Raw genomic sequence first — 24631 nt, 5'->3', positions numbered from 1 at the left:
CCTATATACCACTGCTACCTGCTCCTATATACCACTGCTACCTGCTCCTATATACCACTGCTACCTGCCCCTATATACACTGCTACCTGCTCCTATATACCACTGCTACCTGCTCCTATATACCACTGCTACCAGCCCTTATATACCACTGCTACCTGTCCCTATATACACTGCTACCTGCTCCTATATACCACTGCTACCTGCTCCTATATACCACTGCTACCAGCCCCTATATACCACTGCTACCAGCCCTTATATGCCACTGCTACCTGTCCCTATATACCACTGCTACCAGCCACTATATACCACTGCTACCTGCTCCTATATACCACTGCTACCAGCCCCTATATACCACTGCTACCTGCTCCTATATACCACTGCTACCAGCCCCTATATACCACTGCTACCAGCCCTTATATACCACTGCTACCTGTCCCTATATACCACTGCTACTAGCCCCTATATACCACTGCTACCTGCTCCTATATACCACTGCTACCAGCCCCTATATACCACTGCTACCTGCTCCTATATACCACTGCTACCAGCCCCTATATACCACTGCTACCAGCCCTTATATACCACTGCTACCTGTCCCTATATACCACTGCTAACAGCCACTATATACCACTGCTACCTGCCCCTATATACCACTGCTACCAGCCCCTATATACCACTGCTATCTGCCCCTATATACCACTGCTACCTGCCCCTATATACCACTGCTACCTGTCCCTATATACCACCTACCACTGCTACCTGCTCCTATATACCACTGCTACCTGCTCCTATATACCACTGCTACCTGCTCCTATATACCACTGCTACCTGCTCCTATATACCACTGCTACCTACCCCTATATACCACTGCTACTAGCCCCTATATACCACTGCTACCAGCCACTATATACCACTGCTACTAGCCCCTATATACCACTGCTACTAGCCCCTATATACCACTGCTACTAGCCCCTATATACCACTGCTACTAGCCCCTATATACCACTGCTACTAGCCCCTATATACCACTGCTACTAGCCCCTATATACCACTGCTACTAGCCCCTATATACCACTGCTACCTGCTCCTATATACCACTGCTACCTGCCCCTATATACCACTGCTACTAGCCCCTATATACCACTGCTACCAGCCACTATATACCACTGCTACTAGCCCCTATATACCACTGCTACTAGCCCCTATATACCACTGCTACTAGCCCCTATATACCACTGCTACTAGCCCCTATATACCACTGCTACTAGCCCCTATATACCACTGCTACCTGCCCCTATATACCACTGCTACTAGCCCCTATATACCACTGCTACTAGCTCCTATATACCACTGCTACTAGCCCCTATATACCAATGCTACCTGCCCCTATATACCACTGCTACTAGCCCCTATATACCACTGCTACTAGCCCCTATATACCACTGCTACTAGCCCCTATATACCACTGCTACTAGCCCCTATATACCACTGCTACTAGCCCCTATATACCACTGTTATCTGCTCCTATATACCACTGCTACCTGCCCCTATATACCACTGCTACTAGCCCCTATATACCACTGCTACCAGCCACTATATACCACTGCTACTAGCCCCTATATACCACTGCTACTAGCCCCTATATACCACTGCTACTAGCCCCTATATACCACTGCTACCTGCTCCTATATACCACTGCTACCTGCCCCTATATACCACTGCTACTAGCCCCTATATACCACTGCTACCAGCCACTATATACCACTGCTACTAGCCCCTATATACCACTGCTACTAGCCCCTATATACCACTGCTACCTGCCCCTATATACCACTGCCTCTGTATACCACCACTACCTGCCTCTGTATACCACCGCTACCTGCCTCTGTATACCACCTACCACTGCTGCCTGCCTCTATATACTACCTACCACTGCTGCCTGCCTCTATATACCATCTACCACTGCTGCCTGTCTCTATATACCATCTACCACTGCTGCCTGCCTCTATATACCATCTACCACTGCTGCCTGCCTCTATATACCATCTACGACTGCTGCCTGCCTCTATATACCATCTACCACTGCTGCCTGTCTCTATATACCATCTACCACTGCTGCCTGCCTCTATATACCATCTACCACTGCTGCCTGCCTCTATATACCATCTACGACTGCTGCCTGCCTCTATATACCATCTACCACTGCTGCCTGCCTCTATATACCATCTACCACTGCTACCTCTGTCCTGTGTAGCTAATCTAGTCCTGTGTAGCTAATCCTGTCCTGTGTACAGTATCACACAAGATAGGATTAGATACACGGCGCAGCACAGTATCACACAGGACAGGATTAGATACACGGCTCAGCAGTCAGTATCTAATCCTCTCCTATGCACTCCTCTCCCCCCTGCGTGTCTTTCCCCATTGTGGTTTATTATTTTTGTTGTGGGAGATGAGGGAGTCGAGGATTATGCGTTCGGTATGGTATAAAAAAGATTAATAAAGGACTTTATTCTGGCCGAGTCTTTATTTACAATACATGTGAGATCTGTGTGGCGGCATTATGGGTGATCTATATGGCGGTATTATGTGAGAAGCATATGGTGGTATGTGAGAACACTGGCGGTATTATGTGTGATCTATATGGTGGTATGTGAGAACACTGGCGGTATTATGTGTGATCTATATGGCGGTATGTGAGAACACTGGCGGTATTATGTGTGATCTATATGGCGGTATGTGAGAACACTGGCGGTATTATGTGTGATCTATATGGCGGTATGTGAGAACACTGGCGGTATTATGTGTGATGTATATGGTGGTATTATGTGAGAACTGTATGACAGTATTGTGTGATCTATTTGATAGTATTGTGTGTGATCTATATGGCGGTATTATGCGAGAACACTATGGCAGTATTATCTTCAGAAAGCGGACCCATTCTATGGTGGTTCTGGCTGAGCACCTGCACGCGGGTCTGGGGTAATAGAGGGGGCAGCATGACCTCCAGTTAGGTGCAGTCAGGGCTGGTGAGGCAGCTGAAGAGAGGGGTCTCATTTTTATCGTTACTATATGGCTACATTTCCTTCCCAGCGTCACCCCAGACTTCGCCTGTCGCCTCGCTTTCACACATCACCAGGACAGGATGGAGAAAACAGGATCTGAGGAGGGGAATGGGGTCTGCATGCAAAGTCTGGATCAGACCAGGCCATCAATCCGCAGAAATGTTTCCTGGATTTCTGTGGAGCAGACGGTCCATCCATGTGTATAAAAGACAGCGCTCTATGTACAATCCCTGGCTGCTCCGCACACTGAACAGGGGGCCCCCATAGACCAGCACACTGCTCTCCTGAAATACTCTGTGCTGCTGTCACCCTGCTCCCTCCACCACATATCTCCCAGAATCCTTGCTGCCTGCCATCCTCGGTGACTGTCTACTTGTCAGTATAAGGCTGCCGTCCACTATCATTATTTGGTCAGTATTTTACCTCGGTATTTGTAGCCAAAACCAGGAGTGGGTGATAAATACAGAAGTGGTGCATATGTTTCTATTATACTTTTCCTCTATTTGTTCCACTCCTGGTTTTGGCTTACAAATACTGAGGTAAAATACTGACCAATTACTGATAGTGTGACGGCAGCCATACTCTGCAGCCACCAACAAAATGGCTGCTCACTGGGTTCCTGAATATCATCCTCTCTAATCCCTTAGCAAACACCCAGAAGGGGAGGAGAGGAGACATCACACACGTCAGCAGACTCCGCCCATAATTACTGCAGTGCTGTAATATGAGCTATTTCTACACTAGGTTTTTCTGAAATTTCAGCAGCTGCTCCCCCTAGTGTTGAAAAGTGGAAATTCCAAAACTTTTCAAATTATTTTTCATATTTTACTAAATTATAAACAAATGATAATATTTTTTTAAGAAAATGTAATCATTAATTCTTTACATTTTTACAATTTCTGAAAAAAAATTTTTTTTTGATGGCACCTTCCCTTTTAGTGTTTCTGGTGCCTGAAGATGCTGGCTGAATGAGAGAAGTGTAGAGAAAACCTACGTCAGATGTGGGTTGCTTTGTTCTGCAAATTAAATCATCAATGTCTTCATATTTTGTCTAGATCCATGTCCATAATGCTCGTGAAAGGTTGAACTGGATTTAGGATATTTACCTATCCAAGTTAAAAAAAAATGCAAAAATATGTTTGTTCATTATAAAACAATAGCTAATGTAGTGTTAATATGTGCTCCTTGCCTTCATGTTATAGTTTGTATGGACACCGTGAGTAGGGAGCCAGTGTCAAATCAAGTCTGCCCATTTGACAGAGAGACAGGCATGAAGAATTATATTCCCTGGATCCTCAGGAAATGATGCTGTTGTCAGCAAAAATAAACTGGTATAATTATAATAGAGATAGATGACCCTTCCATATTCCTAGTAGGCATATTTGATACCTGTCTGGTAGCTTCACTGCGCCATTGTAGGCCAAATGATTGCATTTTTGCAGATCCACTGCCATCTGTAACAGAAAGACTGCTCGGACCCACCGGAAAAAAACACTGTCGACAACACAAAAACATTTCTTGCAAACTTGTGTTTCCGCTAGCATAGCAGGTAAATAATGGAATGCAATTCCTCGTCTCCTAAGATCAGTGTCATTATGATTGTGCGCACTGTCTTTAAATCATCTACTTTCCTCCACGAGCTAATGAGGAAATTGGAGTTTTCTGTCTGTTGTAAATCATGCATAATGAATTTTCAGTAGCTGAATAAGAGATTAAGTTATGTCTGCAAATGTTGATCGTGACTATTTTCTCCTGGCGTTACCGGACTCGTTTAACAATTTGGAGGCAGGTGGCCAGTGTGGTCACAGTCCATTAACTTATCATCCTCTAAAATGTCACATGATCAATTACTGGAGAACATACAGGATGTCTTAAAAACAAATGGAGCCTAGTGATAAATACAAATTCTTTATCTTCTACAACTACATGAATATGATCATTTCTAAACACTTACTGTAAATCTCATCACAAAGTAATAACAAATCATATCTGGTATTATTATACCAGTGGAAGATATTAAAGGGAATCTATCAGAAGTATCAACCCTCTTAAACCATCTATATGGGCATGCACATCATAGCAACCTGAAAAAATGTTAACTTGATAACTGCGATCTGAAGTCTTTGTTCCGAAAAATCTATCTTTTATTTCATATGTAAATGAGCTGTTAAGATTTATGGGCAGGACACAGATTTCCCTGAGAATATGCCTCCAGATCTTCTATTAAATGAAATATAGTGTTACCAGTTGTTAGGGCTAGCGGAACGCACCAAATAATGAGACAGATAGAGTATGGTGCGTTCGCAGCCCGGGGTCCACCGTGCAGAGATGGAACCTGCTGCCAAGTAATGACTGACTATATGGCGGTACTCATAAGTATACACACGTGGGTTAAACTTCACCCAGCGTGAAGGAAGCGATCCTGTTGCATCACAGGATCGCGGTACCGCACATAGAGCGCGAGCAAGTAGTCAGCGAACTCAACCCCAACTAGGATTGAAGTCCGATTAGACCCTTGCTGGCACAACACCGCAACTGGGTGTGTAAGGAAAATAACATTATTTAGGGCACAAGAGTGCATGCGGTGCCGCACAGACGAACGCCACTAACCACCCAGGCTTGGGTAAGGAAAGCACAGAGGAAGTGCACGGCGCCGTACTGGCAGTCACAGCAACAGGACGCTGTAATGTGTGATTAGTGCTGTAGGATAAGTCGGGCGCTAGATAGCAACCATACACCTTCCGCGAACAGACATTCAATAGGGAAGGGGTATCCATGGACGACTTGCACTCACAACAAACACACGTATGCAAATGTACTCTAGCGCATGGCCGTGCAGTCATGTGCAGTTTATATAGTTGCAGCACAGGAAGTGGCCACAAAAACTTTGCCCTTCCAAGACCTGCCAAGAGGACCAATGGAATGTGCTGCAGGGCCTGAGCACATGACCCTCGATCTCCAACGGGAGATCTTGCCCTGGGCATGCTCTGTGTGTGCAGACAAGGACTTAGTCCCAGAGAAGTCTGCTCGCTGCTGACCAGCACTGGCTTTAATGGCAGAAGCTGTAGAAGCAGCAGTAACTCTCTGTACAGAGTGAGACTGAGCAAGACGCTGGGACCGACGTCCCCGCTGAGCAGACTCCACCGCGGCTGGATAAGAATGGGAGACCGCAGCGGAGATGGGCTTGAGATTCCCCCTGTGCAGAAGCGGGAACTCGAGACCTAACACCAGTGTGAGACATGTAATGACTAGTGTTGAGCATTCCGATACCGCAAGTATCGGGTATTGGCCGATATTTGCGGTATCGGAATTCCGATACCGAATTCCGATACTTCCCGCGTATCGGATACCGGAATCGGAAGTTCCCAGAATTCAAATTGAACGCAGCAGCCAATGAGGAATGAATGAAAGTGTGGGCACATCCTGTTTAGCATGGTGGGCATGTAAGTACTAGCAAGGCTGGGATTGGCTGCTGAAATGATGTCACTCTGCACTATAAAAAAAGCGCTGCCGCCATTTTGCGCTCACTCTGCTGTGATTTCAGTTAGGGACAGGACGCTGTGTTCTAACTGAGGGCCAGTTGAGCTTGCTAATTGCTTTATTTTCCTTTCCAAAGGCTAATTTAGCAAAACGCTGTGTGTTCTTCACTGTTCACCTTGCTCTTGCCTTGCAGCGCTGTTTTAACAGCGTTCTGCAAGGTCTCTGTGTGTGTGTGTGTGTGCAGCTCACTCTGTAGTCTGTGTGCAGCCATATACCCGGTTGTATTCAGCTCAGGGGGGGTTCACACTGCCTCACACAGTTGTTCTTTTTTGCTCTTAGTGCAGCCTGCTGCACATTTTTTCTCAAATTTCCTATTAGTGTTTTTCCACCAGTCTCCAGCTCTATTGTGGAAAAACACTACATAGGATAACCTAGAGGGGGGTTTTAGGGCCTTGCAGCGCCGTTTACGGCTGTCTGCACGGTCTCCGTGTGAGCCCAGCTCGCCCTGCAGTCTGTGTGCAGCCATAGCCGGTTGGATTCAGCTCAGGGTTCGTTACTGGCTCATACCTTGAGAAAAATTTTCCTTTTTTTCAAATAGTGCAGCCTGTTTAAAATTTGAAAAAAAAAATTCCTATTAGTGTCTTTCCACTCGTATCCAGCTAAATAGTGGAAAAACACTATATAGGATAACCTAGAGGAGGGTTTTTTGGCCTTGCAGCGCCGTTTACGGCTGTCTGCACGGTCTCCGTGTGAGCCCAGCTCGCCCTGTAGTCTGTGTGCAGCCATAGCCGGTTGGATTCAGCTCAAGGTTCGTTACTGGCTCATACCTTGAGAAAAATTTTCCTTTTTTTTCAAATAGTGCAGCCTGTTTAAAATTTGAAAAAAAAAAAATCCTATAAGTGTCTTTCCACTCGTATCCAGCTAAATAGTGGAAAAACACTATATAGGATAACCTAGAGGAGGGTTTTTTGGCCTTGCAGCGCCGTTTACGGCTGTCTGCACGGTCTCCGTGTGAGCCAAGCTCGCCCTGTAGTCTGTGTGCAGCCATAGCCGGTTGGATTCAGCTCAGGGTTCGTTACTGGCTCATACCTTGAGAAAAATTTTCCTTTTTTTGAAATAGTGCAGCCTGTTTAAAATTTGAAAAAAAAAAAATTCCTATTAGTGTCTTTCCACCAGTCTCCAGCTCAATTGTGGAAAAACACTACATAGGATAACCTAGAGGGTTTTTTTTGGGCCTTGCAGCGCCGTTTACGGCTGTCTGCACGGTCTCTGTGTGAGCGCAGCTCGCCCTGTAGTCTGTGTGCAGCAATAGCCGGTTGGATTCAGCTCAGGGTGCGTTACTGCCTCATACCTTGAAAAACAATTTCCTTTTTTTCAAATAGTGCAGCCAGTTTAAAATTTGAAAAAAAAAATTCCTATTAGTGTCTTTCCACTTGTATCCAGCTAAATAGTGGAAAAACACTATATAGGATAACCTAGAGGAGGGTTTTTTGGCCTTGCAGCGCCGTTTACGGCTGTCTGCACGGTCTCCGTGTGATTTAAACTAGCTCTGTAGCCCGATCTGCACCAAAAAAAAAGTTAAGTTCACCAAACACAACTTAACACTTGTGTAGGCCACATTTGAAAAATAATAAAGTTTAGTCCACAATTTACAACATTAGTGTTTCTTACACCTGTTAGGAGGAGCATTACAGGAATAAGCACACTAAGGCCTTAGTACTTTTCTGCTTATCTTTATCTGTCAACCAAGATGAAGAGGGCAGGGAGTAAGGCACGTGGGCGTGGGCGCGGAGCAGGGAGAGGAGCAGGGAGAGGACGTGGTGATTCTGTGCCTGCTGCGGGCGCCGGTGACTCGTCGTCACTCAGTTTCAGCAGGGAACAGTCCTTCATGCGCAGCTTTGTCGGAGAGCGCCGTGCACCGCTGCTGCGTGAAGACCAAATTGAAGCCGTTGTCGGGTGGATGGCAGCTAACGCCTCGGCATCGACTTCAGTTAGTGCCACATCCTCTCAGGCACAGAGCACTGGAGAGCAGCCATCTGTCTCTTCACCACCTGCCAAATTGGCCAGGCAGTCAGAGAGCCCAGGACAGGAGCCGTCTCTACTTCTGTTCTCTGAATCTCTTGGCTTGGAAACAGGGGGCCAGCCAAGCAGCATTGGAGAAATGGAAGAAGAGGCAGTGTGCAGTGATGCCCAACACCTTTTTCTCTCTGACTCTGAAGAGGCAGGTGGGCCAGTGCCTCCGGTGACCACAGCGCAGTACGCATCTGATGATGAAACTCAGGTGCCGCTTTCTCGTGCGTACTGTGCTGCTGAGACTACCCAGGAGGAGCAGTTGGTGGCAGAGGGTAGTGGAGATGATGAGGTCCTTGACCCATCGTGGCGTGAGGAACAGGAAGGTGGTGGGAGCAGCTCAGAGGAAGAGCTTCCTCTTACGGGCCAAAGAGGGAGAGGGAGGGGGAAGACTGCGGAGCCTGTAGCCTCCACTTTGGCACCCGTTAGGAGCCTGTCTCTTTCCAAAGCCAAAAAGGGCGCTCCCAAGACTTGCAGTGCCTGGTCCTTTTTTGACACAGTTGCAGATGACATTTGTTTTGTCAAATGCAAGCTGTGTCATCATAAAGTAAAAAGAGGGAAAAATGTCAGCAACCTCAATACCACAAATATGTGGAAACATGTGTGGACCAGGCACGCGGTGGAGTTACAGAAACACACTGAAGATGTAGGCCAACCAACAGCGGCAGCTACCACCTCTTCAGCTCGTGTTGCCTCTTCCTCCAGCTCACGCACAGCTGGTTTGGCTTCCTCCCAGAGACCTTGTGTAATTCCACCCACAGCACCACCTTCCCAGTCATCCTCACACTCCCAGTCTACTCTACAGCCATCGGTAGTACAGGCATGGGAGAAAAGGCGGGCATTCTCGGCCAACCACCCCCGAGCACAGGCTCTGAATGCAGGCATTGCCAAACTGTTGTCCCTGGAAATGCTCTCGTTCAGGCTGGTGGAGACTGACAGCTTCCGTGACTTGATGGCATTGGCAGTCCCACAGTACAAGGTGCCCAGCCGCTTTTACTTCAGCAGGCAGGCTGTCCCTGCCCTGCACAGGCATGTTGAGGCAAACATAAAACATGCGCTACTGAACGCCGTCAGTAGCAAGGTCCACCTCACCACCGATGCATGGACCAGTCAGCATGGACAGGGGCGATATGTTTCCCTCACTGCCCATTGGGTTAATGTTGTTGAGCCAGGTACAGATCGTGCGAGTGGCGCAGGACGTGTCCTGCCCACTCCAAGGATTGCAGGAATCCAGTCTGTACGCATCGACTCCTCCTCTTACACCAGTTCCTCTGATTCCTCTCTGCAGGATCCGTCACAGTCCACCCCCACATGGACCCGTGAACGTTTACCTATGACCGACATGAGCACAGCCGTGGCCAAACGTCAGCAGGCCGTCTTGAAACTAGTTTCATTGGGGCATCGAAGCCACACAGCGCAGGAGCTCTGGAATGCCATCAAGCAGGAGAGCGATGTGTGGTTACTGCCAGCGAATCTCCAGCCAGGCATGGTAGTGTGTGACAATGGCCGAAATCTGGTGGCAGCTTTGGCCCTTGGCAACCTCACTCACATCCCATGTCTGGCACATGTGCTCAATTTGGTTGTGCAGAGTTTTCTGAGGGACTATCCGGATCTTGATGCCCTGCTGCACAAGGTCCGCCTAGAGTGTGCTCACTTGCGGCGTTCCAGCTTGGCCAGATCCCGCATTGCTGCTCTGCAGCGCAGATTCCGCCTTCCGGAACACCGCATCATATGTGACCTACCTACCCGGTGGAATTCCACGTTACATATGTTGGAGCGGTTGTGTGAGCAGCAGCAAGCAGTTATGGAGTACCAGCTGCATCAGGCGCAAAGAAGTCGCAGTCAGCGCCGATCAGACTTCACAACCACAGAGTGGGCCACTCTGAAGGACGTCTGCCAGGTTTTGCGTCCTTTTGATTATTCCACGCGGATGGCAAGTGCAGATGATGCAATAGTCAGCATGACTGTCCCCCTTATCTGCCTGCTTCAGCAAACTTTGCAAGGGTTAAGGGATGATGTGGTGGAAGAGGTGGAGGATGAGGAGTCACCTTTTCCATCAGCTTCTGGAGAGTCAGCGCCACGTGGTTCCTCACAAAGGGGTACGCAGGGGCCAATTTGTGAGGAGGATGAGGAGGAGTCAATGGACGAGGAAGAGATCCGTCCAGAGGAGGGAGCGACACAATTGTCCAGTGGTCAGTGTGTACAGCGAGGGTGGGGTGATGACGAGCGGGCAGAGATCATGTCTCAAGCAGGGGACAGCGTTTCTGGGCCGGTTGGCACTCTGCAGCACATGGTGGATTTTATGCTGCAGTGCCTGAGAAATGACCGCCGCATCGACCACATTCTCAACATGCCTGATTATTGGGTGTTCACCCTCCTCGATCCTCGCTATCGGGACAACGTCCAAAACCTCATCCCTGCGTTGACCCGGGAGCGTAAATTGCGGGAGTACCACGACACACTGGTGAATTCCATCATCTTCTCCTGTCCAACTGAGAGGAGTGCTGCTAGTGCTTTACAAAGCAGCTCAGTGCGTCGAGGCAGTGGGGGAGGCTCTGCCCAAAGAGGGAGCAGAAGCAGTGCCTCTGCCCAAGGCAAGCCGAGTATGGCACAACTCTGGCACACTTTTGTGTGCCCGCCCCAAATGTCTACACCATCACCGGCGGCTCCAGTCAGCAGGAGGCAACGGTTCCGTCAGATGGTGACAGACTACATGGCTTGCCCTCTTACTGTACTCCCCGACGGCTCTTCCCCGTTCAAGTTTTGGGTCTCTAAGCTGGATACATGGCCAGAGCTAAGTCAGTATGCATTGGAGGTGCTGGCTTGCCCTGCGGCTAGTGTCTTATCGGAACGTGTCTTTAGTGCCGCAGGTGGTGTACTAACAGACCGTCGCATGCGACTATCCTCCGATAACGTTGACCGGCTTACTTTCCTGAAAATGAACCAGGCATGGATCTCGCAGGAATTTGCCACTCCTCTGCCTGATTAATTAATTGGGTGTCATCCAGGTCTTCTGCTGTGTTCATCTTTCTACCACCTGAAATGCTATTCCTGGGCTCCAACACCGCCAGTTGCGGCTCAGAAGTGCAGGCTGCACAGTCAAAACATACGACCCAGTGTTATTGGGTTTCAGTAACGTCAGCTGATCCCCAGCTGTGTAGCCGGCAATGTGTCCTGCGACCGCTACGCTGGCACAACAACCTGAATGTAAGGGAACCTGCCCCCCCCCCCGTCGTTTGTTACTGAAAGAGCCATCTTGTGCAGCAGTAATGCTGCACAAGGAAAAGGTAGCTATTTTTTTGGGGCTCCTTGCACACGCAGAACTTAACACTTATAAAATGTGTTCACTGATACCGTTATACCGTCCCAGAGCTGGGACTTTCCTTCGTAATGTGACGCAGCACAGCCGTCATTCCTACCCCCTTGGTGCCATGCGCTGCCTCCTCAGCATTGTTTTAAGCTGTCACGGAGCCTGCGCTGTTCTGTTATCCCTTGGCCATGCCCTATTTGCGCTGCCTGTCTTCTGACATAATTTGGTGTCAGGCTGGCTGCGCCTGTGCGGCCGCGCTGCCATAGATCCCGCCTCGCAGTGTCTTCTGATTGAGTCACACTGCGGGCCTGGGATCCATGGGCATGCGCAGTGCATATCTTCCCCTCGGGCTCTCGCTCATTTCCCTCCGCCTTCTTTAGACTGTGCGCCGTCAGCTGATCCCTAATAGCATGCCACGGCCGTGACAACGCACAGTCTGAAGAAGAGGGAAGGAGGGGAGTGAGAGTCGAGGATATGCACTGTGCATGCCCATGGATCCAAGGCCCGCAGTGGGATTACGTTAGACGAGACTGCGAGGTGGGATCTGGAGCAGCGTGGACGCACAGGCACTGACAGCCTGACACCAAATTATGTCAGAAGACAGGCAGCGCTAATTGGGCATGGCCAAGGGATAACAGAACAGCGCAGGCTCCGTGACAGTTTAAAACAACGCTGAGGAGGCAGCACATGGCACCAAGGGGATAGGAATGACAGCTGTGCTGTGTCCCATTACGAAGGAAATTCGCACCTCCGTGACGGTTTAACGGTATAAGGGGACACATTTTTAGTGTTTACTTCTGTGTTTGCAAGGAGCATAATTAAAAGAGCAACCTTTTCCTTTTGCATCCTTAGCGCTGCACAAGATGGCTCTTTCAGCTACAAACGTCTTGGGGGGGGGGGTTAAAGGTTCCCTTTCAACTTGCTCCAATCAGGCTTCGGCCTACACTCTGTTCCTCTGCTCCTCCTGCTGTCCCTGGGCTCTAACACCGCCAGTTGGTGCCTGGAAGTGCTGTGTGCACAGTCAACAGTCGCTCCTCTGTTATTGGGGTTCAGTAACGTCAGCTGATCCCCAGCTGTGTGTGCGGTAATACCTCCAATCTGCTCCTCCTGCTGTCCCTGGGCTCTAACACCGCCAGTTGGTGCCTGGAAGTGCTGTGTGCACAGTCAACAGTCGCTCCTCTGTTATTGGGGTTCAGTAACGTCAGCTGATCCCCAGCTGTGTGTGCGGTAATACCTCCAATCTGCTCCTCCTGCTGTCCCTGGGCTCTAACACCGCCAGTTGGTGCCTGGAAGTGCTGTGTGCACAGTCAACAGTCGCTCCTCTGTTATTGGGGTTCAGTAACGTCAGCTGATCCCCAGCTGTGTATCCGGCAACGTGTCATGCGACCGCCACGCTGGCACAACTAAAATGTAAGGGGACCTGTCCCCCCCCCCCCTAGGCGTTTGTTACTGAAAGAGCCACCATGTGCAGCACTAATACTGCACAAGGGAAAGGTCGCTCTTGAAATTATGCTCCTTGGAAACGCTGAACTACACACTCATGTAATGTGTCCCCTCACACCGTCCAACCTTCCCAGAGGTGGGACTTTCCTTTGTAATGTGACGCAGCACAGCCGTCATTGCTACCCCCTTGGCACCGTGCGCTGCCTCCTTAGCGTTGTTTGATTCCGTCATGGACCCTGCACTGTTATGTTATCCCTTGGCCATGCACAGTTTGCGCTGCCCGTCCTCTGACATCATTTGTTGTCGTCCTGGCTGCGCCTGTGCGTCCACGCTGCCCGAAATCCCACCTCGCAGTGTCGTCTAATGTGATCCCACAGTGGGCCTGGTATCCATGGCCATGCGCAGTGCATATACTAGCCTCTCATTCCCCTTCTTCATGCTTCTTCAGACTAGGCGGCGTCAGCTGATCCCTAATAGCATGCCACGGCCGTGACGCCACACAGTCTGAAGAAGCATGAAGGAGGTGAGTGAGAGGCGATGATATGCACTGCGCATGCCCATGGATCCCTGGCCCGCAGTGGGATTACATTTGATGACACTGCAAGGTTGGATCTCGGGCAGCTTTGACGCACAGGCACTGCCAGCCTGACACCTAAATGATGTCAGAAGACGGGCACCGCTAACTGTGCATGGCCAAGGGATAACATTACAGCGCGGGCTCCGTGACAGAACCAAACAACGTTGAGGAGGTGGCGCACGGCACCAAGGGGGTTGGAATGACGGCTGTGCTGTGTCACATTACAAAGGAAAGTCCCACTTCCGGGATGGTTTGACGGTGTGAGGGGACACATTATATGAGTGTGTACTTCAGCGTTTGCAAGGAGCATAATTTTCGGAGCCACCATTTTCCATGTGCAGTATTACTGCTGTACAAGATGGCTCTTTCAGCAACAAATGCCTGGGGGGGGGGGTTAAAGGTTCCCTTTCAACTTGCTCCACTGCAGGCTTCGGCCTACACTCTGCTCCTCTTTGATTCCCTGGGTTTCAACACTGTCAGTTGACACCTGGAAGTGTTGTCTACACAGAAAAAACACTAGGTGATGTGTCAGTGGGGTTCAGCACCGCCAGCTGTTCCCCTGCTGTGTAGTCGGCATCGTGTCCAGCACAAGCCACGCTGGCACAACCGACCAAAAGCTTCCACCAGTGCAGGCTTCGGCCTACACTTTGCTCCTCTCCTCCTCCTGCTGACCCTGGGCTCAAACACCGCTAGTTTTTGCCCGGAACTGCTAGCTGCACAGAGAAAAACACCAGCCAATGTGTTAGTGGGGTTCAGCAACGCCAGCTGTTCCCCTGCTGTGTAGCTGGCAACGTGTCCTGCAAACGCCACGCAGGCACATGAACTGAAATTGAAGGGAGCCTGGCCCTCTCTCCCCCAGGTGTTTCTATGTATAACAGCCACCTTGTACAGTAGTACTGCTGCATTTGTACAAGGTGGCTGACTTTTTATCCTTGCCCACGTGGAACTCAACACGTACAAAATGTGTCTCTTTGAGACCATTCCACTGTCCCTGAGGTGTGACTTTCCTTTCTAATGATACGCAGCACCCCCCTTGGTAGCGCTTCCCATCTTCTGACATCATCGGTTGGCTAGTTGCGCCTGTGCGTCCGCCCTGCCTGAATAAAATGCTCCTCGTTGTCTTAATTATTTTGACTGCGAGGGTGTGATTGATGGGCACGAGCAGTGCATATCTTCGCCTGTCTTAACTCATCTCCTTCCGCCTTCTTCAGACTGTGCAGCCTCATGGCCGCGGCATGCGAGAAGGGATCAGATGAGGCCGCCCAGTCTGAAGCAGGTGTAAGGACATGTGTGAGCGGCAAACATATTTAGTGCACCAGGGCACAAATCCCAGCACCAAAGTTTGATTTTTTAAAAACACACTGTGGGTCTGGGATTCATGTCCACCGCTAACCGCAACGGCCAACATGAAATGAGGTCATAAGACAGGAAGCGCTCACAGCGCATGGCCAAAGGATCACAAGAGCGCAGACTCCTGTACAGCAACTAACAACGCTCAGGAAGCTGCGCCCATGCAAAAAGGTGTTGTTTTCGACACCTGTGCTGCTTTTCTTTAAAAAGACAAGTCACGCCTCCACTACTGTTTAACAGTATAATGGGCTAAATAGTGTACGTGTTGCATTCAGCGTGTGCAAGTAGACAAATTAATAGAGCAACCTTTTACTTGTGCAGCATTAATGCTGCAGAAGGAGTGGCTCTTGTACTTTGTAACACCTGAGGGGGGGTTAAAGGTAACCTTTGAAATTGGTTCAACTAGGCTTCGGCCTACACTCTGCTCCTCTCCTCCTCCTGCTGACCCTGGGTTCTAACAACGCTAGTTTTTGCCCGGAAATGCTAGCTGCACAGAGAAAAACGCCAGCCAATGTGTTAGTGGGGTTCAGCAACGCCAGCTGTTTCCCTGCTGTGTAGCTTGCATCGTGTCCAGCACAAGCCACGCTGGCACAACCGACCAAAAGCTGCCACCAGTGCAGGCTTCGGCCTACACTTTGCTCCTTTCCTCCTCCTCCTGCTGACCCTGGGCTCTAACACCGCTAGTTTTTGCCCGGACATGCAATCTGCACAGAGAAAAACACCAGTCAATGTGTCAGTGGGGTTCAGCAACGCCAGCTGTTCCCCTGCTGTGTAGCTTGCAACGTGACCTGCAAACGCCACGCAGGCACATTAACTGAAATTGAAGGGAGCTTGCCCCCCACCCCCAGGTGTTTCTATGTATAACAGCCACCTTGTACAGCAGTACTGCTGCATTTGTACAAGGTGGCTGACTTTTTCTCCTTGCCCACGTGGAACTCAACACGTACAAAATGTGTCTCATTAGAGACCATTACAATGTCCCTGAGGTGTGACTTTCCTTTGTAATGACACGCAGCACCACCCTTGTTAGCGCTGCCCGTCTTTTGACATCATTGGTTAGCTGGCTGCGCCTGTGCATCTCCCCTGCTCGAAACAACGCCCCTCGGTGTCTTATTTTTATGGACAGCGAGGGTGTGATTGATGGGCATGTGCAGTGCATATGTTTGCCTGTGTTCACTCATCTCCTTCCGCCTTCTTCAGACTGGGTGTCCTCATGGCCGCGGCAGGCGATAAGGGATCAGATGAGGCCGCCCAGTCTGAAGCAGGTGTAAGGACATGTGTGAGCGTCAAACATATTTACTGCACAAGGCCACGAATCCCAGCCACGCAGTGTGATTTTTTGAAAACACACTGTGGGTCTGGGATTCATGTCCACCGCTAACCGCAACGGCCAACATGAAATGAGGTCATAAGACAGGAAGCGCTCACAGCGCATGGCCAAAGGATCACAAGAGCGCAGACTCCTGTACAGCAACTAACAACGCTCAGGAAGCTGCGCCCATGCAAAAAGGTGTTGTTTTCGACACCTGTGCTGCTTTTCTTTAAAAAGACAAGTCACGCCTCCACTACTGTTTAACAGTATAATGGGCTAAATAGTGTACGTGTTGCATTCAGCTTGTGCAAGTAGACAAATTAATAGAGCAACCCTTTACTTGTGCAGCATTAATGCTGCAGAAGGAGTGGCTCTTGTACTTTGTAACACCTGAGGGGGGGTTAAAGGTAACCTTTGAAATTGGTTCAACTAGGCTTCGGCCTACACTCTGCTCCTCTCCTCCTCCTGCTGACCCTGGGCTCTAACAACGCTACTTTTTGCCCGGAAATGCTAGCTGCACAGAGAAAAACACCAGCCAATGTGTTAGTGGGGTTCAGCACCGCCAGCTGTTCCCCCGCTGTGTAGCCGGCATCGTGTCCAGCAAAAGCCACGCTGGCACAACCGACCAAAAGCTGCCACCAGTGCAGGCTTCGGCCTACACTTTGCTCCTCTCCTCCTCCTGCTGACCCTGGGCTCAAACACCGCTAGTTTTTGCCCGGAAATGCTAGCTGCACAGAGAAAAACACCAGCCAATGTGTTAGTGGGGTTCAGCACCGCCAGCTGTTCCCCCGCTGTGTAGCCGGCATCGTGTCCAGCACAAGCCACGCTGGCACAACCGACCAAAAGCTGCCACCAGTGCAGGCTTCGGCCTACACTTTGCTCCTCTCCTCCTCCTGCTGACCCTGGGCTCTAACACCGCCAGTTTTTGCCCGGACATGCGATCTGCACAGAGAAAAACACCAGCCAATGTGTTAGTGGGGTTCAGCAACGCCAGCTGTTCCCCTGCTGTGTAGCTTGCAACGTGACCTGCAAACGCCACGCAGGCACATGAACTGAAATTGAAGGGAGCCTGGCCCCCACCCCCAGGTGTTTCTATGTATAACAGCCACCTTGTACAGCAGTACTGCTGCATTTGTACAAGGTGGCTGATGTTTTCTCCTTGCCCACGTGGAACTCAACACGTACAAAATGTGTCTCTTTGAGACCATTCCACTGTCCCTGAGGTGTGACTTTCCTTTCTAATGATACGCAGCACCCCCCTTGGTAGCGCTTCCCGTCTTCTGACATCATTGGTTGGCTACTTGCGCCTGTTCGTCCGCCCTGCCTGAATAAAATGCTCCTCGTTGTCTTAATTATTTTGACTGCGAGGGTGTGATTGATGGGCACGAGCAGTGCATATCTTCGCCTGTCTTAACTCATCTCCTTCCGCCTTCTTCAGACTGTGCAGCCTCATGGCCGCGGCATGCGAGAAGGGATCAGCAGAGGCCGCCCAGTCTGAAGCAGGTGTAAGGACGTGTGTGAGCGGCCAAAATATTTACAGCTCAAGGCCACGAATCCCAGCACCGCAGTGTGGCTTTATGAAAAGACACTGTGGGTCTGGGATTTATGGCCATCGTTAACCGCAACGGCCAACATGAAATGATGTCATAAGATGGGCAGCGCTAACAGGGCATTGCCAAGGGATAACACAAGAGCGCAGACTCCTGTACAGCAAATAACAACGCTCAGGAAGCTGCGCCAAGCACCAAGGCGTTATTTTGGACACCTGTGCTGCGTCTCATCAAAAAACCAAGTCACGCATCCACTACAGTTTGACTGTAGAATGGGGTAAATTGTGTATGTCTTTCATTCAGCGTGTGCAAGTAGACAAATTAATAGAGCAACCTTTCACTTGTGCAGCATTAATACTGCACAAGGTGTGTCTCTTGTACTTTGTAACACCTGAGGGGGGGGTTAAAGGTTTCCTTTGAAATTGGTTCAACTAGGCTTCGGCCTACACTCTGCTCCTCTCCTCCTCCTCCTGCTTCAACACGGGCTCTAACATCGCTAGTTTTTGCCCGCAAGTGCTAGCTGCACAGAGAAAAACACATGCCATTGTGTTAGTGGGGTTCAGCTACGCCAGCTGTTCCCCCAGTGTGTAGCCGGCAAAGTGTCCTGCAAACGCAACGCAGACACAAAGCTGCCTCCAGTGCAGGCTTCGGCCTACACTCATCTCCCCCTGCTTACCCTTTGCTCCAACACCGCTAGTTGGGGCTCTAGGAAGACAATCTTTAATAGGCAAGGCAACGCATCTGGGTTCCAGCACCGCCAGCTGGTTCTCGGCAGTGTTCTTGTCACAGGTACTCCCTCGTGCCAAGCCTGGTTTCAGCACCGTCAGCTGTTTCCGGGTTGTGTCAACTTCACTGAGACGCCTATGCTTGCCCCGTCGTGGTGCGGTCGAGTTAGCCAACTCCAGGGTGCCTCCAGTTTAGGAGCTTCCTATGTGGGCTGCGTGAACTGGTAGTCAAGGCTGGTTCTGTAGTGCCAGTAGGCCCAGCTCCCCCTGTAGGACTGTTGGGGTTCGGTAACTGCGGCTGCCTCGCGGCCTAGCTGTTCTCTCCTCTCCTGTGGGCCTTCGGGTCCACCACCTGGTTCCAGCACCGTCAGCTGGTTCCGGGCCGAGCCTTTGGCTTAGGTGCCTCCTCCTGGGTATCCGAGTTCCGCCAACGCCAGGCGGTCCTTGGTAGTGCTTTTAAGCACGGGCACCTACAGCTTAGTAACCGGGTTCCAGCACCGTCAGCTGGTCCTCGGTCGTGCCATTGGCTCTTGCACACTGGGGCAACGCATCTGGGTTCCAGCACCGCCAGCTGGTTCTCGGCAGTGTTCTTGTCACAGGTACTCCCTCGTGCCAAGCCTGGTTTCAGCACCGTCAGCTGTTTCCGGGTTGTGTCAACTTCACTGAGACGCCTATGCTTGCCCCGTCGTGGTGCGGTCGAGTTAGCCAACTCCAGGGTGCCTCCAGTTTAGGAGCTTCCTATGTGGGCTGCGTGAACTGGTAGTCAAGGCTGGTTCTGTAGTGCCAGTAGGCCCAGCTCCCCCTGTAGGACTGTTGGGGTTCGGTAACTGCGGCTGCCTCGCGGCCTAGCTGTTCTCTCCTCTCCTGTGGGCCTTCGGGTCCACCACCTGGTTCCAGCACCGTCAGCTGGTTCCGGGCCGAGCCTTTGGCTTAGGTGCCTCCTCCTGGGTATCCGAGTTCCGCCAACGCCAGGCGGTCCTTGGTAGTGCTTTTAAGCGCGGGCACCTACAGCTTAGTAACCGGGTTCCAGCACCGTCAGCTGGTCCTCGGTCGTGCCATTGGCTCTTGCACACTGGGGCAACGCATCCGGGTTCCAGCACCGCCAGCTGGTTCTCGGCAGTGTTCTTGTCACAGGTACTCCCTCGTGCCAAGCCTGGTTTCAGCACCGTCAGCTGTTTCCGGGTTGTGTCAACTTCACTGAGACGCCTATGCTTGCCCCGTCGTGGTGCGGTCGAGTTAGCCAACTCCAGGGTGCCTCCAGTTTAGGAGCTTCCTATGTGGGCTGCGTGAACTGGTAGTCAAGGCTGGTTCTGTAGTGCCAGTAGGCCCAGCTCCCCCTGTAGGACTGTTGGGGTTCGGTAACTGCGGCTGCCTCGCGGCCTAGCTGTTCTCTCCTCTCCTGTGGGCCTTCGGGTCCACCACCTGGTTCCAGCACCGTCAGCTGGTTCTAGGCAGTGTCTTTTGCTCTTGTACCTTCTGCTCCCCATCCTGGTTCCAGTAACGTCAGCTGGTTCCGGGCAGAGCCTTTGGCTTAGGTGCCTCCTTCTGGGTATCCAAGTTCCACCAACGTCAGGTGGTCCTTGGTAGTGCTTTCAGGCACGGGTACCTCCTGCTTAGTAACCGGGTTCCAGTAACGTCAGCTGGTCCTCGGTAGTTCCATTGGCTCTTGGACCTTCGGCTACCCATCCGGGTTCCAGTACCGTCAGCTGGTTCTCGGCAGTGTCTTTTGCTCTTGTACCTTCTGCTCCCCATCCTGGTTCCAGTAACGTCAGCTGGTTCCGGGCAGAGCCTTTGGCTTAGGTGCCTCCTTCTGGGTATCCGAGTTCCGCCAACGTCAGGCGGTCCTTGGTAGTGCTTTTTAGCACGGGTACCTCCTGCTTAGTAACCGGGTTCCATTAACATCAGCTGGTCCTCGGTAGTTCCATAGGCTCTTGAACCTTCGGGTAGCCATCCAAGTTCCAGTTCCATCAGCTGGTTCTTGGCATTTTCTCAGCCTTCTTGTACCTTCTGCTACATTTCCAAGTTTAAGACCCTAAAGTCGACGACCCGGAAGACCACCCCGATGACGACGACGACGACCCGGAAGACCACCCCGATGACGACGACGACGACAGCGGAGACGACGACGGAGACGACGACGGCGGAGACGACGACGGCGGAGATGACGACACTGAAGACGACGACCCTGGAGACGACGACATGGAAGACCGAGAAGCAGAAGAACAAGAGGCTGCAGAACAAAGAGCAGAAGAACATTAAGCATAACACTTAATATCAGAGCAAAAGATATTATCTAAATTATATGCAGAAGAAGACTAAGCAGTGTATGGGGGTGAGTCCGTTCCTCCTCGTGGTGCCCCTGGATAAAGCCTGATGCTGCAGGCCAAACTGAACGCGGACAAATGTAACTTTTGTGACTGGCAGAACGGAAGGTGTAATCTTCCAACTTTTATAGATAACAACTACGGGAATGCCTGTCACAAATGAGAATATGATGAAGAAGTAGAATAGGAAGAATAATAACAGTGGAATAAAAAGAATATGTAGAATAGGAAGAATAATAATAGTTGAAGAAAATGAATATGAAGAATGTAATAAAAAAAAAAAATAGGTAGAAGATGAAGAAGAAGATGAATAAGGTGAAGAAGTTGATGTCAAAGATGCTGATGATGATGAAGATGAAAGTGTGGGAAAAGGAAAAAAAAGAAGGGGAAGGTCGTGGAATAGTGAAACATCAATATCTGACAAAATAAAAAAAAAATTACATAGTCAATATCTTTTTCAATCCGAACGTCTTTAAAAAAAAAAAAAATCATGCTATTCTATTTGATTGGACTAATCCTCATTGCCTTTAATGTCTCCGCCACCTCCCCCATACATCCTACATTATTCTTAGTTGTTTTCCTTCATGTAGAATGAACCTACAAGGAAAGAAAGGGTTTATTTTAATTCCGATATTTTGGTCCCATTGACTTGCATTGGGATCGGGTATCGGTATCGGCGATATCCGATATTTTTTGAATATCGGCCGATCCAAACCGATACCGATACTTTCCGATATCGGAAGGTATCGCTCAACACTAGTAATGACTGACAGTCTGCTCTCCTGATCTACATGTCTCACATTGGTAATGCCCACTTTTTATTTAAATTAAGCTACAGTAGGAGGTATATTTTCTAAGCGATCTATGTTCTGCCCATATATCTGAGTAACTCATTTACTGATTAAGAAAAATGTGTGTATTTCTCTGGAAGAAGACATCGGATGGAAGATATTAAGGTATAATTTTACTCAGCTTTCGGTTTCGGCAGATTGATCCTACTGACAGATTTCCTTTAATACTCATCATAATGTGTCTAGGACATCTGTTAATCCATGTAAAATGTCGGAGTTACATCATAGGCACTATCATTATCTAATAGGCCATAGTAGTTCATAGTGTATCACAATGTTCTTAACAAGCTAAGAGGGATTCAGTTGTTGAATTATTCTTTTGACAAAAATAGCTCCTTCCATATGCAAATAGACTCATGACTGCTTGCGACTTGGGTAAAATGGCCACAGCAGCCTTTTCTTAAATTATAATATAACAAAACCCAGAGGGGCCACAACATTGGCGACCCCACAACAATAAACATTTTTAAATACCTAAAGGCTTAATAAGCCTAGGCCAGAGGCAAACACACCACATCCTAGATAACATTCCCTGGATGCACAACACCAGCCCAGAGAGTAAGGTATTAACACCACATGGTTAACACCTCTAACTATTCTGGCCCTATGCCACCAGTTATATTGAGATATAACCAAAGTCATTATCCCCTCAATAGTCCCTTCATGCAAAAAGACACGACACTTAACGAGCCTCTGACCCAGACCTATTCTCCACCACAGACCCGACCGTGTGACATCCTACACAGGCTGGTCCCACCACACGTCAGAAGCTTGTTTACTGCTGTCCCAGAATCCCAATATCCATACGTCCATGCCAAGTGCATCAAGATGGACATGATCAAGCCTCAAATACTCTCTTGACAAAATCTACAAGTCTCTGTGCAGCAGCAGCACAATCCATTTTTGGTCACCAAATGAGCCAAAACCTTGTTCACTTTAATTACTGACTTTTTTGGCCAAACACTGGTCTCATATACCTCCAAGAAGTCAGCGCTACAATATCAGTTGACACTACTATTATTCTCGGATAAGATGACCACAATTGCAACAAATTTTTATGTTGCATATTCATTTTTTGAAGGATGTGACACCAATTTTTTTACCATAATGACAAAGCCAATTTTGTTTTAATTTGGACCAGCATCATTTTATGTGGTTATAACCCTGGAACACTTTAATGGATCCCACTAATTCTGAGACCGTTTTCTCATGACTTATTCTACTTCATGAGAGTGGTAAAATTTCTTCGATATGACTTGCGTTTGTTTATGAAAATATTGGAAATTTGGCGAAAAATTTGAAAATGTTGCCATTTTCAAACTTTAATTCTTATGTCCTTAAATCGGAGAGGTATGTCACACAAAATAGTCAATAAATAACATTTCCCACATGTCTTCTTTACATCAGCACAATTTTTGAAACATAATTTTTTTTTGTTAGGAAGTTATGAGGCTTAAAAGTCAACCAGCGACTTCTCATTTTTACAACAAAATTTACAAAACCATTTTTTTAGGGACCACATCACATTTAAAGTGACCTTGGGTGTTAGGGGTCGAGTTCCCGCTTCTGCACAGGGGGTATCTCGAGCCACCTCCGCTGCGGTCTCCCATTCTTGTCCAGCCGCAGTGGAGTCTGCTCAGCAAAGACGTCGGTCCCAGCGTCTTGCTCATTTTCACTCTGTTCTGAGAGTTACTGCTGCTTCTCCAGTCTCTGCCATTAAAGTCAGTGCTGGTCAGCAGCGAGCGGACTTCTCTGGGACTAAGTCCTTGTCTGCACGTACTGAGCATGCCCAGGGTAAGATCTCCCATTGGAGATCGAGGGTCATGTGCTCAGGCTCTGCAGCACATTCCATTGGTCCTCTTGGCAGGTCTTGGAAGGGCAAAGGTGCTGTGGCCACTTCCTGTGCTGCAGCTATATAAACTGCGCATGACCGCACGGCCATGCGCTAGTATTGTCTTACAATTGTTAATGTGTGTATGTTGTGAGTGCAAGTCGTCCTTGGATACCCCTACCCTATTGAATGTCTGTTCGCGGAAGGTGTATGGTTGCTATCTAGCGCAAGACTTATCCTACAGCACTAATCACACATTACAGCGTCCAGTTGCTGTGACCACCAGTACGGCGCCGTGCACTTCCTCTGTGCTTTCCTTACCCAAGCCTGGGTGGTTAGTGGCGTTCGTCAGTGCGGCACCGCATGCACTCTTGTGCCTTAATATTGTTGTTCAGTTTCCTTACACACCCAGTTGCGATGTTGTGCCAGCAAGGGTCTAATCGGACTTCAATCCTAGTTGGGGTTGAGTTCGCTGACTACTTGCTCGCGCTTTAGGTGCGGTACCGCGGTCCTGTGACTCAACAGGATTGCTTCTTTCACGCTGGGTGAGGTTAACCCACGCGTGTATACTTTAGTGTACCGCCATATAGTCTGCAAATTGCTAGCAGCAGGTTTTCACCTGCACGGTGGACCCCGGACTGCGAACGCATCTATATCATCTGTCTTGGTGCGTTCCGCCAGTCCTAACAGAATACTAGCGCCAGGGTCTGGCTAGTAAAATGACGGACGACCAGCATTTACAG

This window comes from Ranitomeya imitator, chromosome 9 (genome assembly GCF_032444005.1).
Source record: "Ranitomeya imitator isolate aRanImi1 chromosome 9, aRanImi1.pri, whole genome shotgun sequence".
NCBI lineage: Eukaryota > Metazoa > Chordata > Amphibia > Anura > Dendrobatidae > Ranitomeya > Ranitomeya imitator.
This window is presented reverse-complemented; position numbering follows the sequence as displayed.